The following is a 17,352-nucleotide window of genomic DNA, read 5'->3' as shown; positions in this document are numbered from 1 at the left end:
ACTACTAAACCCAATTCCTAAGGATTTCCCACATGGGACAAATATGAAGCTGATGGTGAAGGTAAGATTTGGATTTGCCGCCCTAAAAAAGATAAGAAACAAATTCCTCCTGCCGCAAGCAGGAAGCACTGATTCGAGAAGCCCACCGAGGATCTGGACATAGATCCTCATGCCACTCATGTGATAGTAGCCATTGGTGCCCTTGCATGTTGAGTTATTGCAAGTGATTTGTTGCAAATAGTAAAGATTGTTCAGCCTATAATAAAGGAGCAGTCACAAGTCCACCTCCTAAAAGACAAGCAAAACCAACTGCACCAACACAGATGTGGAAATTGATTATATAGACCCATTTCCAGCATCCTGAGACACCCCACCTTATCAGAAACCTGTATAATAAGTATACTCTTGTTGACCAGTGGTGTTCTACAGGGGTCAATGTTGGGACCGCTTCTTTTTATGCTGTTTATCAACAATTTAGATGATGGAATAGATAGCTTTGTTGCCAAGTTTGCATTTGATACAAAGATTGGTGGAGGGGCAGGTAGTGTTGAGGAAACAGGTAGGCAGCAGAAGGACTTAGACAGATTAGGAGATGGAGCAAGAAAGTGGCAAATGAAATATAATGTTGGAAAATGCATGGTCATGCACTTTGGTAGCAGAAATAAATATGCAGACTATCCAAAAATCTCAGATGCAAGAGGTCTTGGGAGTCCTTGTGCAGAACACCCTGAGGGTTAACTTGCAGGTTGAACGGTGGTACAGAAGGCAAATGCAATGTTAGTGTTTATTTCAAGAGGGCTTGAATATAAGAGCAGGGATGTGATACTGAGACATCTTGAGTACTGTGAACAGTTTTGGGCTCCTCACCCAAGAAAAGATGTGCTGGTATTGGAGAGAGTCTGGAGGCGGTTTATGAGGATGATTCTGGGAATGAAAGGGTTATCATACGAAGAACGTTTGATGGCCCTGGGTCTGTACTCACTGGAATTTAGAAGGATGAGGGGGGGATCTCATTGAAACCTTTCAAATGTTGAAAGGCCTAGGCAGAGCAGATGTGGAAAGGATGTTCCCTATGGTTGGGAAGTCTAGGACAAGAGGGTACAGCCTCATGATAAAGGGGCATACATTTAAAACAGAGATGCGGAGAAATTCCTTTAGCCAGAGGGTGGTGAATCTGTGGAGGCCAGGTCATTGTGTGTATTTTAAGGCAGAGATCGATAGGTTCTTGATTGGACACGGTATCAGAGGTTCGAGGAGAAGGCCGGGGAATAGGGTTGAGGAGGGGAGAAAAAGATCAGCCATGATTGAATGGGGGAGTGGACTTATTGGACTAAATGGCCTAATTCTGCTGCTATGTCTTATGTATGGATCTGTTTCTTTTAGAGTAATAACTCCCCCTTAGCACTACACATTGATCATGTGCTTTTGTCTACTCATGCACATTGTGTCTCTCTCTCGCTGCAATGTGAATACACCAGTTAAAGCCATCTCCCGCGTGCGTGCTTTTATTTTATTGATACGTAGTTGTACAGACACAACACTTGTGATAATTGATCTTTGTAGAGGATCTATACGGTTAGTGTCCACGACTTCCTGTAGTGAGACCGCAACCACCACAGCACTCCAAAACTGCATATACCCAAACGCAGACAGCCCCACCTGCATGCATGTCAGCTGAAGTGGTCAAGGATTTCAAGCCATGTGCGAACAAACAGGTCCATTCTGCCTACAAACGAGTAACGTGGTGGAGTGAAGGAATCAGGAGATTAAGGAGTCCTGGTAAGAATGATCTACTCCAGAGTCAAGGTAGACAATGCTTATCCCTGAAGTGCAACTGTGCTATGTTTATCCTGGCTATTTGAACAGAGTGCCAATTGCAAAATGAGAGTACACAAGAATGTTACACCTTATTTTCTTAACGTACAATGTCTACTTAAATAATCCCCGCTTGCTAACTCAGGCCAACCATCGCCTACGCCTACGCCTCTCCTCTGAAAAGCAATGACAAAATTTGTGTTCACTTGAGGAAGATCTCATAGATACGTTGCTCAGGAATAATACATCCAGAATGCATTGTTGTTTTCAGAGTGAGACAGGCTGAAACTCCAGGAAGAAATGTTGTTTTTTGCTGTGTTTTAATATCTGTGCATATAATAATACTATGCAGTGCTACCTTACTTACCATTTGCTTTCTCTTGGACAAAGTTGCTTTTACTACAGAAAGCGTCTCATCTGGCTCGGACACCCGGAAAACTGAATAACTCAGAGAATATTAGATTAAGGAGATATGCAAGCAATGTTGATTTTAATTTAAATCACTGAATGGCCCTTACATTTTGGTGATATATGAACTAATACACTGGAACCCTTACCTCTGACAAAGTGATTGTTCCTGTCCATTCATTCACTCTGACCACATTGCAGATGAAATGAACATCGACATATGCAAGGGCAAAGAGTCACATGCGAGTATTATTAATAACACCCAAACAAAACCGAAAGATTCCGGCCTAGACATTGAAGGCAACTAAAGAGGAATGGCTTGACATGGGTCACTCTACACTTGAAGGAAAGTATAGAGAATGTTATGTCATTGAATGATCTAACTCAGAAAAATGACATTGAAATCATTGTTGAAAAATCCTATACATTTTTTGATGAAGATTTTTCCATTTGACAGAGATCTTATTGCATTTCCCTTTATGGCCAACAAGGATATGAAGATCATTACTATAAAGATGTTAGACATTTTGTTTTCTCCAAATATGGCCACTATTCCACTCCATTCTTAAACGTCAAGGTAACCTGACAATTTTTGGGTTATGCCCTAATAGTTCAGCGAAAACCTTGATCTGGGATTTTGCATGGGAAGATAAGATGGAAAGATGCACTGAGATAGGAGCAAAGATGAAATGATAATGTTTCCCTTCCTGGTCAACTGAAACTGACAAACTTTCTGCAGATTTTTGTCCTATAGACAATTGTATCAACCCAGATTTCCTACATGCCCTCTGACTCAAGCAGTCACGAATAGTTTATCCTGAGATGTGAATAATACCTTGCAATGAAAATTAGTTCTGTCAGAGACCAATTGGCATTGATAAATTTTAGCGTTACACAGATAACACTACTCCCCAAGTAGACAATGTTACATACACAGACAAGCCTTCAATTATTGTCGCATATTCAGGCACATGGTGTTATCATCAACAGGCAGAGAGAAAAAAATATTTGACCCTAAACAATTTTCATGATTTTTAACGAAGAACTATCAGAGTAAAGCTGTCTGTGCAGCCATGCTTTGACAGTGCTCACTCTCATAATAGCACTGATGTGATCCTTCAGTTCATTCCGAAGGGAGAAATTTCTAAAGGCAAAATTCAGGGTGATATTGGGAGAATCTCTAGTAAAACAGCATAAATATTGTTTCTGTTGACATAAGTTATCTAGGCTGGCATGGGAACCCTTAACTCTTCACTGTTTCCTGGAGTGCTTTTTTTCTGAGGTTTTTCACTCTTCTATTATAATTTAGGTTGACTGCATCATGATAATTTAGTGATTTTGTATTCTTATCCACCTACTGTAGAAGAGAAATTGGCGATGTCCTCACTAGCTTGAATCTTTATGTATAAGAGAGAATGGAATGGAATGAAGAAGAATGCAGGAATAGTAGTTATCAGCTGCCTGTTATTTATGAACGTTTTCAGGTGACAAAAATTTGCATTAAAGTTCAGAAAATTAAATCATAAATCTGCCCCACCCCACCCCTTTGACAAAAACATGTCGAAGCTTCTGTTGCAAATTTTAATTCCAATATTTCTCTTTTTAATTTCCCCCAGAATGTAGAACTGATATGCTCCATCCACAAGAAAAGGACTATTTTAACCTTTTTCATTCGTGTGCGAGACTTCAAAACTTTTGTGGGCTTGATTTACAATTGGAATCTCAGCATTGCATAATCGTATTACCAGAGAAAGAGGTTTTCAATCAATAACATAGTTAATTTTCATGCAATGATGCAAAAGGTTGTCACTGCTGGAACTTTACCTGGGACCGGGGTCTTCTAAACTAGTTGCTGTGAACACAGATTGTTTTGGAGAGAATGCATTGTACTGTATATAAGATTTAAGAGTTTCACTTTTGAGCATGTAATTTTTTTTATTGAAAGTATAATTAAACTTGAAATAAATGTATGGCAAACACAAAACAAAGACATTTTTGATAATTAAGCTGTGGTATTATTGGCTTCTTATTTGAAATTCTGTACAATACAGTAGTCTGATCTTTATTATAAACTATTTATAAAATCCCAACAATCTACCCTGGAATGCATAATGTTAAAATTATTGGTGATATTAATACAGGAGTAGGTTTATGTTTAAAATGACTTAGAAGCCACTCGAAACGTCACAAATGAAGAACCAGGCATCACTTCCATACTTTACAAAAATTTCCGTCATCCACTCTGCTACAGTAGCAGCGGCAGGGTTTATTTCTTCAAAGCATTGTATTCTGTGACTTGCGAAATGTTAGCTTTGAAATGCAAATATCTGTTAATAAAATACAACAATGCTAGCACAAAATTTTAACATAGCTAAAAGTAATAAGTCTCTCTCTGCCCAAATAATGTGGAATAATTTGATGAAATGTTGACACTCATATATGATGGGTTATAATTGCACAAAAATATATATTAAATGAATTCAAGATTTGTAATCTAAAATGTTTATTAGTCTCATTTAAGTTATAAATTGACCAATGTTAAGATACAAGGTTAACAACTGACGTATCCCAAGATACCACACATTGTTCTAAATGCAAGCTTCATTCTTTATGATTACCAAGGACCACCACGGTGGCATTGCAGTTGGCACAAAGCTATTACAACTTGGGGTACTGGATTTCGGAGTTCAATTCTGGCACCATCTGTAAGGATTTTGTATGTTTTCCCCATGACTGCATGGGTTTCCTCTGCGTGCTCTGGTTTCCTCCCACAGTCCAAAGACATACTGGTCAGAAGGTTAATTGGTCATAGTAAATCGTCCTGTGATTAGGCTCGTGTTAACTAGCTGCGTTGTTAGGCAGTGCGTCTCAGTGGGCCAGAAGAGCCTGTTCCGTGCTGTATCTCTAAATAAAAATAAGTAAAAGATGAATCCCCATGAACTGTGCCTTTCTACCCAGTTTCTATTTGCAATCATTGACTGGAACGTCTCCTCTATTGGGTTCAGACATAAAGTATTCCTCCAAATGAGGTCTTAGGACATTGTGCTACAGCAGCTGAACGGGTTTCTGTTGTCTACATTCACACCTAATTCCAAAACTGGAAATTCTGGTTCTACTGTATGAAAATTCAGTCATTTCGTGAGTCTGACACCTTGGTCAATGCAATTTTTGCACACAGAAAAATGCCACCTCAGGATGAACTTGGCTAAGTTTGTCCTGAGGCTAACATGGGACAGCGTGTTGTAAGGAACTATCAGCATTAATAGCACTCCAGCAGTTGTACATTTTCTGTGCACATGGGGAGAAGATTCAACCCAATACCGTGGAGTGATGGGTGAACAGAGAAAAATTCCTTGGAAAGGAGGTGTTAGGATCTGGGTCATCAGCACAAACGAGACTAGTGAATGTGGTTATAGTAAAGGCGTCATCGAGAACTAGGGGGTGATGTGGTGGCAAGCAAGGATGGATCATGATTTCCTGGGCATGACCAGAGAGAGACCACGTCCAGGGCCAGATGGTTTGAGGCCACTGTAGTATTCAAAAAGGAGAAGTACACGTGTAATGACATCGTTTCTGATGTGCGAACTGTGTCTGGTCTGCGAATGGATACCCAGAACAGGAACCAGCCAATTTAATTTTCAGAGTGAAGCAACCTGGAAATAATTATCATGTCACAGAGATGAGAAGGATCAATTTTCAATTGAATAATGCTGAGTAAAGTAGTCATTGAATTTCTAGCCACTGCTTTTCGGCTAGCATCTTTTCCTTCTAGTTTCACTAATTGTTATTTTTGTTCATGGTTGATTAAAGTAACTTATTCTTCAGTATCACACACAAAATGCTGGAGGAACTCAGCAAGTCAGGCATCATCTATGGAGGGGAATAAACAGTTAATTATTCTGATGAAGGGTCTCAGCCTTATTCCACTCTATAGATGCTGCCTGCCTTGCTGAGTTCCTCCAGCATTTTGTAAGTATTATTCAAGATGTTCAACATTCGCAGCATCTCTTGTGTTTATTCTCTAGCATTATCTCCAAGTGTCAAATGTAAAAAAAAATCACTTCATTTCTCCAAAAACAAACATGATTCCCTTTGGATGCTGCATTAATACTGAAGCTATACTTTTTGATTCCCCACAATAACAGACACATAAAAAGTACAGTGGTCTGATCTTTATTCTAAAGTGATGTTAAAATTCATTCTGAAGCCACAAAGAATCAAATGATTCAGCTTTAAATTCAATTTTGTGTGCAATCTATTCAGCAGAAAACCAATTTCAGTTTCTGCAGATCAGCTTGATCAACACAACACACAGATCCATCTTTACTGGTACAAGGTGCAGACATTTAAAAAGGTCTTCCTTTAGAGCTACTGATCTGCAGGAAATGTGGGGTATGAAGGAATTGATGGTACTGTTTGGAGACAGCCCTCTTTAACGGCACAGATCTATAAAGTAGTCTGCAATTTAGTAAGTGAATATTTACAGAGTTTTAGTTGATAACATCCATTTGCAGAACACTTAGAAAACAAATATTAAAATGTCTACATCTTTAGAAGTGTTACCTTTAGAAAAAGTCTAAAGTATTTTACACTATTTGGTTTTTAAGAAAAAGCAGTAAGTAATCTCAGCCACCAGGATGTTAAGCATTGTGTGAATAAGGATCAAAATCTCCAAGTATTGTTTTATTATGAAAAAGCATAGTCTAGTACAATGAATATTCACAGGCAGTATACATTTTTCTCATCAAAAGCACTAAGCATAAAATTGCCTGAACAGATTAGCTCAGGCTCCATGGAATAAAGAATAAACTTATTGCCCTTCTTGTAAATGGAATCATACCACACAGGAGCCCAATCAGTCAATCATGTTCATACCAGCAATTTGAAAGTGCTATCAATTACTTTCACCTTACTTTCTCTGTACACCTGCCATTATTTTCCTTTTGACAATATATCCAAGTTGTATTAATACTGAGCCTCCTTCCACTTTCTTTTCACATTGTGCATTCCAAATCACAATAATTATTTTTTTGCATATAAATTTTAATTTCAACTCTAATACATCAATGTCATTAGTCATGAACCATGCTAGCAATGGAATCAGCAGATTCTTATTGTGCAGTGGAAATTCAGTTACGCTCAAAGCCCCAGGAGCTGGACACTACTAAACTGTGCATCATAAGAAAAAGCTTCTCCTTCATGTGCTGCACCAGTGCAGAATGCAAAGAAAACTAGAGAAATCCAGGGAATCATTCGGGTCCCAGGAGGGAGGTTCGCAGCGGACAAGGACTGTAGATTATAAGATAGGAGATAGCAGACAACTGGAATTCGCTGGTAATGATCACATTTTGCACATTGTTGTAATTGGTAGTCAGGGTGAGTTTCATACTATAGAAATGAGGATAGTGGAGTAGAGGGGAGTGTGAGGGAAACTCTAAACAGAAAGTAATAAGTAAAAAAAAAGTTAATTAAAAGGGTTCCACCTGCATCAGGTTCTGAATTCCAAACTGGAGCCTGCTCAGCCAAACCTCTTAGATTGTATAGCCCCAAAGCAAGCAGCATTCCAAAAACACAACAGACTACTTTTTAGATTAGATTAGATTCAACTTTATTGTCATTGTGCCGAGTACAGATACAAAGCCAATGAAATGCAGTTAGCATCTGACCAGAAATGCAAAAAATAGTGTTAGTTACAAAATAACTGCAAATAAAGAAAGTGCTACAGCACACAAATATAAAAGTGCTGAGACAGTACAATATGGATGCAATACTGCTCAGTGTTGTGATGAGAGGTTCAGCAGGGTCACAGCCTCAGGGAAGAAGCTCTTCCTGTGCCTGTTGGTGTGGGAGCGGAGGCTCCTGTAGCACCTACCGGATGGGAGGAGAGTAAAACGTCCATGGTTAGGGTGAGATGCATCCTTGATAATGCTTTTCGCCCCGCCCAGGCAGCATTTATGGTAGATGTTCTCAATGGTGGGTAATTGGGTGCCGATAATCTGCTGATTTTCCAATCAATGTAACTAAAGCTCCAAACACACTAGGAATAATGTCTTCAGACACATATCTAACTTGGAAAACAAATGTACCCAGTAAGGTTTCAGAAAATGATAAATCCATTTAGAAATCATGAACTCTGGGAATTACTGACTTTTACATCCATTGTGTGGTAAAGGAAATGCCATTCACCCACATTTCTAGGCAATTGGGTTTTTGCTTATCAAAGAGATTCCAAGACTCATTGACTCTTTTAGATTCAAAATCTAACTTTTTAATTTAAGTTGCTTTGCTCTAAACAGTATTTATAGTGTAATAATGGTCCAAATGTTTATTCAGCCGAGGCACTGTTTAGTAATCCTAAATAATTGATAAAGGTTGTTAAATCTCAATGAGGATATTCCTCAGGGAGACCATTGAAAGAAGCAATGAAAGCTTAAAAAGAAAAGGAATATTATCTACCTTATTTACCTTGTTACTTCCACAGACAATGAAGGTCATTTCATCATTGAGAACCTGGCCAACAGATTTTTAAAAAATTGGACAGCCAACAGAGCCAGCAGATCCAGTTCATTTTCAGGGCAGAACCTCATTAACTAGTGACTTGCATGCTCTAAACAGGCCTCCCTAGCTCAAAGCTGCTGTAACATGAGGGCACCCTGGAACTGAAAGAACAATTGTGGAAGGGATATTGCTTGGAGAGGTATGCAATAGTGGAGGTTAGAGGCCGTGGAACTAAGCAGAACATAAAATTAAAAGAAATTGAAGCAGGAGTCAGAATTCTGTCCCTCATTCCTATTCAATCTCTTAATGAGATCAGGGTCGATCTCTGGCTCAGCAACTTGTTCTTATACTAATCCTATATTGCATTTGCTCCCTGTTCCGAACCACATATTCTTAGATACCTTTAATTTTTCAAAAATATATTTAAATCTGTTGAATATTTTTGGTACCTGAGGTTTGACAACCCAGTCGGCTAATGAATTCCAAAGATTCATCCCCTCTGTGTAAAGAAATGTCTTCTCATTTCTGACCTGCATCAATGATTTAGAGGAAGACATTGTGAATAACATCAGCAAGTTTGCTGATGATACTAAGCTGGGTGGCAGCGTGACATGTGATGAGGATGTTAGGAGTATTCAAGGTGACTTGGATAGGCTGGGTGAGTGGGCAGAAACTTGGCAGATGGCGTTTAATGTGAATAAGTGTGAGGTTATTCACTTTGGGAGCAAGAACAGGAAGGCAGATTATTATCTGAATGGTGTGGAGTTAGGTAAGGGAGAAATACAAAGAGATCTAGGAGTACTTGTTCATCAGTCTCTGAAGGTGAATGAGCAAGTGCAGCAGGCAGTGAAGAAGGCTAATGGAATGTTGGCCTTTATTACAAAGGGAATTGAGTACAAGAGCAAGGAAATCCTTTTGCATTTGTACAGGGCCCTGGTGAGACCACACCTGGAGTATTGTGTGCAGTTTTGGTCTCCAGGGTTAAGGAAGGACATCCTGGCTGTGGAGGAGGTGCAGCGTAGGTTCAATAGGTTAATTCCTGGGATGTCCGGACTGTCTTACGCAGAGAGGTTAGAGAGACTGGGCTTGTACACGCTGGAATTATGGAGATTGAGGGGGGATCTGATTGAGACATATAAGATTATTAAGGGATTGGACAAGATAGAGGCAGGAAATATGTTCCAGGTGCTGGGACAGTCCAGTACCAGAGGGCATGGTTTAAGAATAAGGGGTAGGTCATTTAGGACAGAGTTGAGGAGGAACTTCTTCTCCCAGAGAGTTGTGGAGGTGTGGAACGTGCTGCCTCAGAAGGCAGTGGAGGCCAATTCTCTGGATGCTTTCAAGAAGGAGCTAGATAGGTATCTTATGGATAGGGGAATCAAGGGTTATGGGGACAAGGCAGGAACCGGGTATTGATAGGAGATGATCAGCCATGATCTCAGAATGGCGGTGCAGGCTCGAAGGGCCGAATGGTCTACTTCTGCACCTATTGTCCATTATCTATTACCTGAATGGTTTTGAAACTGTCACTCCAGCTCTAGATATTCCCACTGGGAAAAACATCAAAACTTGTGATCTTATGATACTGTACAACATATTTCATTCTTCTGAGGTCAAGGGAGTATAGGCCCAGTCTGCTTAATCTGTCCTCACATGGAAAACCATGCTGTACTCCAGGAGCCAGTGGAGATACCACAGAAAAATTACAGTTAAGAATGATGCAATCGACGATGTAAGCGATACCAGAACAACATACTAAGGTCATGTTATGGTACCATAATAGTTAAGAAATGATTACAGCCATTTGGACTATTGAGCCAAAGGTATGAGTTCAACTCCCACCATGGCAGCTGGATAGATTCAAGTAAATAAATAGATCTGGAAATATTTACATTATCATGAAACTTCCCATCTGGTTCACTAATGTCCTTCAGGAAAGGGAATCTGCTGCCCTTAGCTGGTCTGGTCCAGACACACCCATATGACTGATCCACAACTGCCTCCTCAGTACAGAGAAAATTAAGATAAATAATGAATGTTGCTTTCGACAGCTCTACCTACCTCTGGTGAGTGAGTACGTCTTACAGAGGTTATTCTCGGTGGCTTTGCTAGGATGCTCCGGGAAAATGGGTGAGTGGTGAAAGTAATGACATATTTAAGGGCAGAACAAAGGGGTGAAGTGGCATTTTGAGAAAGTGGTTGATGGAAATTGTTTAAAAAATGATCTTGGGTATGTTGATCAGATTCAGTTTTTGTTTCCCATCAGTTTCCCTGCCCACTCTCTCACCATGTCCTGCAAATCTGAAGAAATGTAGCCCAATGGGAAATACAAGAGAGTTAATAGGCATCCTCTGTGGGTGAGTGCGTGGCAGGTCACATGATTGTTCATAGAGTCCTCTGACTAATTACTTTACAAATGTTACCTGGAGCTGTTTCTGACACTCCTTCTTGTCTACCATTTACTTAAAATCTTTCACTTTACAATTTAACAGGAGAAGAAAATGTGGCCAGCAGGGAATAGTCTGAAATTCAGCAGTGTGGATGTGAAAGTCAAGAAATAGCTGGACCAACTGATGAGACACTGTTGTTCAAATGCACTTGAGAAATTGCTGTTCAGAAAATTCAAACAATGGCAGCCAGAGTGCACAATGACAACCTCCTCCCTCCCCTCCCGTTGTGTCCTACTTCTTCGCTCTTTCCTCTCATACTCTCGTTCCAGAGACAGCCCCACCAGATTGTCAATGATCGGAATGAAACTGCTTTAGCCGCAGTCATAAGCAGCACAGCTCTAATGTAACTTTATCAGTAAACAAAACTAACAGAATGCAGAAAATTATTAACAAACATATCCAGAGATAACCCAGTTGCTTAAAAAAGCAAAGCAGCAATTGATGAATGTGGATCAGTGTTTTAAGCTGTATCACTGAAGGATCACTGCAAGAGTCGGGGTTTTGGGTAGCACTGCCTTACAAGAACATAAGGAAATAGGAGCAGTAATGGGTCACTTGGTGCCTCATACCTGCTCCACAAGTCAATGTGATCACGGCAGATTATCGCCAGTCTTTATCTCCTCTACTGTGCCAATTACAGAGAGACGTCAATTCAAAGTTCAAAGTTCAAAGTAAATTTATTATCAAAGTACATATATGTCACCATATACAACCCTGAGATTCGTTTTCTTGCAGGCATACTCAATAAATCCATAGAATAATAACCATAACAGAATCAATGAAAGGGCGCAACATGACCTTTCAAAACAACTATCTTCTTCCTCGTCAGCTTTCCTCAATCTAGCCTCCACAACCCCACAGGACTGATATAAATGTCTGCAAATTGTAACTGTGTGTCCAGATGTCAGATTCTCCCATTTGCAGAAACACTTTGACATACACCCTGTCATGCGCGCTTAAGATCATATATATTTCATTAAGATCATCCCTCGTTTTCTAGAAAAGAATCCTTATAAAAAGATTGGAACATTACCATTTCACATAAGATTCAGCACAAATGAAGATGCCTCCAAAGTGTGACGAACATACAAAGGAAGCTGCACTTCTGCATCCAGATGTGCACCACCCACCATGATTTGTATTTACATTTGTGATTCATTAAGTTCAACTTTGTTAGCTATAAAGCACTCCTGAGGAATACCAAGGCTGTTAAAAGAGTTTTAAGAATATGTCAATCAAATCGCTTTACTTTCTCTTCCAGCCCGTCGTGCTATTTATGCTCTACTTTCTGGCACTGAAACATTTCAAGGATAAAATGAAGAAAATGTTGGAAAGATTGAAAGGGCAGGCAGCATCATTAGAAAGGGACACAGAGTTCATGTCTTCCTCAGAACTGGGAGAGAAAGAAAATTTATTGAGAAGTAGGCAGAAGGATGGATTGGACAAAAAGCATGTTCCTGATTGGACGAGGCCAGGGTTGCCATGGGGATAAATTGTGGACAGCATCAGGTCAATGGGGAAGTTAGACAAGAAGGAGGGACAGGAAGAGGGTCAGGAAGGGGTTAAGATGGTAGATTAGCAGCAGACGTGATAAAGAAAGCAGGTTTGCTGAATTCATCTGCTGATTCTGGAGGACTACAGGGTGATGAGATGTGGTTCCTCAATTTTATATTGAGCACTGATGAAGGGCATTCTACTCTTTCTCTTTCCACAGACGCTGCCTGACCTGCTGAGTGTTGCCAGCATTTACTGCTTTCATTTCAGATTTCTACTTTCTGCAGTCTTTTAATTTTCACACATGAAAGCTGATAAAAGGAAGTGACAACTGAACACCTAGTAAATAATAATAAGATTAGCGAGAATCAACACAGATTTATAAAGAGAAATCACATTTGACAAATCTGTTAAATATTTTTCAGCTTATAATCCACAGAATAAATGAGGGTAAACCAATTGATCTGGCATATTTGTTAGAGATTATTAAAATGATTGTGCTAGTATGAGGCACAATCTACCAGCATGGATTAAGAGAGCCCCTGACAAAAAGCTGTCATAATAACACACTGTTTCAGCTGGGTCCTGAAGACAATACCCTGCCTCCAGACACTAGCACCTGTTAGATTACAAAATGATCCGAGTTCAAGATGTCCACATCAACAGGCCCATGTCTACATCAACAGGCCCATGACAGGCTGAAGCACCTTCAATAACTCTAAAAGACTGAGGTAGGGTAAATACTAAAAGGCTTTTATTCGCTGTACAATACAATTTCCATGCTGAGTGTCTGCCCCCCGGACTGAGTGGGGGGGGGGGGCAAGGCGAAATCACCTTTATTCAGGATCTGTGGGAGGAGCCACAGGGGCAGTCAGCAGAGGGGCGTGTCCAGACAGTTAACCCAGTTACAACATATATATGGTTGACCACACAGGCACTGTTCAAATTTGGCCTTGCCACTGCCAAATCTGTTATCTCAATCAACCTGGCTGCAAAACAACAGCTTCAAAAGAAACTTTGTTGCAAGAAAATCAATGCTGTATACCTCGAGGACCCCACAAAGGAAAATGCTTTTCAAACAGCAACTTGCAGATAACTAGATGACTCCCAAACAAGAGAAGCTTCCACAGCATCTGGACTGCATAGAGATATCTGTGAGAAGGCTCTTGGTTGCCTTATCAGAAAATGCCAAGATTAGTCTGACAATTACTAGGTAAACCAGAAGCTAATTAGATTCAGACCAAAAGCACTTACTGTATGTAATGGAATCATTAGCATGTTTTAAGGTATGCTCATACATGTTATAACCACCAGAAAACTGAGGCGCAACAGACTTAAAGAATATATTCAGATTATTTCAAAGCAGGAAGAAAGCAAAAGGCCCAGCAACTCACAGATAACCATGACGTGCTTTGATCTGACATCACTGCCAAGGCTATCAATGCCTCAGTATCAAGGAACCATCCTAAACACAAGAGATTCTGCAGATGCTAGAAATCTGGAGCAACACACACAAATTCTGGAGGAGCTCAGCAGGTCTGGCAGCATCTATGAAAAATGATACACTGTCGACATTTTGGGCTGAGACCCTTCTTCAGAAGAGGGAAAACATTAGCAGAAGGAAAAATTGATGATCATGCCATCAGGTTGGAGGCTACTTAGATGGAATAAGACATGGTGCTCATCCACCCTGAGAGTAGCGACATCATGACAGAAGAGGAGGCTATGGACCAACGTGTCCGTGAATGGGGATAGGAATTAAAATGGTTGGCCACTGGGAAATTCTGCTTCTGGCAGATGGAGCGGAGGTGGTCAACAAAGCGGTCCCCTAATTTATATCGGGTCTCACCAATGTAGAGGAGGGCACATCAGGAGCACCACTGTAGGAGAGCTAAGGACAGAGCTGGATATGTCAAGGACACGATTAGCATCTGTTGAAAAGAACTTCTCCACCACAACTCTGTCCTTGACACCAGTGCCCTTGATTCTACCCCATAGCAATCAATCCAGTCCAATTTCAGCACCATCCTAACCGAAAACCAACAAGGCTTAGGATTCAGATAGTACCTCAACTAATGTTCCTAAAATTGGAAAAATGGAATGACAATCACAAATTATTAGTAACTTCTCCCACATTTGGGAAGGACATGCTCATGATCCTCAGAGGCTCTCATTACCATTCTCATGGATGGAGACAATTATAAAGATGGTTATTTACTGCCTGCACAGGGAAAGTCATTGCCAATGTCTTCCTGAATCACTTCCTTCCTGTACTTGAGAACTAATCACCAAAATATAGCGTAGTTCCATCTAGAGACACAATGGCCATGACTTTCACTTGCACAATACCTTCAAGAGAATGGCAGGAAAACTCAAAAGCCAGTTTTCAGCGACCTTGCAAAAACCTTATATTTTGTCAGTCAAGATGGTAGAGCATCTCGCTCAAATTTATATCCATCTTACATTTGCTCCCCAATACAGGTATCCCCCGCTTTACGAAAGTTTGCTTTACCCCACTTCACTTTTATGAAAGACCTACATTAGTACTTGTTTTCGCTAACCGAAAGAAATCCGGAGGATTTTCGCTTTTACAAAAAAAGGCGAAAAGTGAAAATAGTGTTCAACGTTTGTTTTGCGGCGAGCCGTTATAGTGGCAGCGCGTACCCTGAGCAGCGAGAGTGGCTCTGCCAAGCTCCTTCCCCAGGAACTACACTCAGCATCAAGCCGCCATAGCTTTGAACTGAGTGAGAGTTTCGCTACTATTGACAGTGCTGCAATGATTACAGAAAAGTATGACTTTAATTTTGAAAGGGCACGTAGGTTTAGGGCAGGTTTGCAGGATGTTTTGAGTGCTTACAAAGAACTGTATGATAGAAAAATGCGTGAACCTTCCAGTGTGCTCACTGTTTTCCCGATTCTGGTAAGTGAAGCTACTCTGTACATACATTATTTCTACTTTATATAGGCTGTGTATTTATCATATCATTCCTGCTTTTACTATATGTTATTGTTATTTTAGGTTTTATGGGTTATTTGGTATGATTTGGTAGGTTATTTTTCGGGTCTGGGAATGCTCAAAAATTTTTCCCATATAAGTGAACGGTAATTGCTTCTTCGCCTTACACCATTTTGGCTTACGAAAGGTTTCATAGGAATGCTCTACTTTCGGATAGTGGGGGAAACCTGTACCCTGTTTTCTGTGGCTTCACAACAGATGCATTCACAGTGCAGATGCCGAAGTCAACCAAAGCTGCATCTTCAACAACACAACTTTTTATAGCTGCAGTTTTGCACCTCATTGTTATCCACAATGAACTTTCCACTGGAGTGGAGCTAATCTACAGGACAAACAGGAAATTGTTCAACCTAATATGGTCTCACTTTCTAAAGTCATTAACTACAAGATTATTCATAACTACATAGAAGGCCACTTCAGCCCATCGACTCTGCCACTAATTTGTCTATCTAAATATCAATCAGTTAAATAAACGTCCATTTTGTCTTGTTATCATTTTCCCTCTTCTGATCATAATTGGAGCTATACTCCTATGACTGGTGTTTGTGTGCTCTGTCCCTCCTGACTTTTTTACCCTGCACTAAAACCCCATTCTTTCAATAACCCCTCACAGTGCCATCCCCCAACCTCACCCACTGCATTTCATTAACTTATCTAGAGGCCTAGTTATTTTATTCAGTTTTTTGGTTTTTGCTTCTAGCAAAGTTCAAGTAATGCCATTCTAATGGAACCAGTGTTAGTATCAATGCCCATGACGTAAAACATTTTGCTCCTATAACAATCTTTAAAGCATACATTCAAATCACTAGTCCAGAGTTCTGCTTTGTGGTTCTGCTTTTTTAACTTAGATGCTAGTTGCTTTACTCCATCAGTGGAATCTTCCTGTTAATTCTCCCTGTGTTGTTGGCTCTCACACAGACAACCACAACTTGATCTCTCCAATCCAATTTCCTCTCCAGCCCCAAGGGAATGTTCTTAAATTTGGCTCCAGGTGGACAAAGCAGCTTTTTGGACATTCTCACAGTTGTACATGACAGTATCTATTCCCTAATCATATTGTCCTTACTCTTTTTCACTCTACCAGACTGAATGCCCTCTGCACCACAGTCAGTACATTCACTCATTCTGTTATTATTCTCACAGGCTGTAAGGATTTTGTATGTGCTGGACAAGTTCAAAACTCCTTCCAGTTTCACTAATAGTCACAATCTCTGCATGATCAATTCTGCAGTAATAATTCTAAGAGGTATGATCGCCTCTTGAAACCAAATATTCAGATATCTTTCTTAGTGCATTGCAGTATCAGAATTTTGGACTCCAGGTACTTCCTGTAGATTTGATTGTTATGGACATCATTAGGTTAGAGAAAGCAGCTTTTGATGAATAAAGCAAACTCAAGAGCCTGGAATTGGAAAGCACAGATATCTCCGGCATTCAAAGAGCTGCTGATTACTAATGTATGTGGTTCAGCACAACATTGTGGGCCAAAGGCCTGTTTCTGTGCTGAATTGTTCTTTGTTCTATGTTCTAAATCTGCATTATTCTGTGCTAAAGCATCAAGAAATATTTTCTTCATTGGTAAAGACAGTGACCCAGTCCACATGAAGTAAGACTTCAAGTGTTCTAATTAGGAGCCTGATAAAATACTTAATATTTCTAGTCCCTAAGTAG

The 17,352-nt window shown here is 40.1% G+C and overlaps 1 protein-coding gene across 1 annotated transcript in view; it reads right to left on the bottom strand.

Moving 5' to 3' along the window:
• Window positions 1–17,352, bottom strand: part of jph3b (junctophilin 3b) — a 139,243-nt gene that overhangs the window by 88,418 nt on the left and 33,473 nt on the right. The window lies entirely within an intron of this gene.

This window comes from Mobula birostris, chromosome 15 (genome assembly GCF_030028105.1).
Source record: "Mobula birostris isolate sMobBir1 chromosome 15, sMobBir1.hap1, whole genome shotgun sequence".
NCBI classification, from domain to species: domain Eukaryota; kingdom Metazoa; phylum Chordata; class Chondrichthyes; order Myliobatiformes; family Myliobatidae; genus Mobula; species Mobula birostris.
This window is presented reverse-complemented; position numbering and strand designations above follow the sequence as displayed.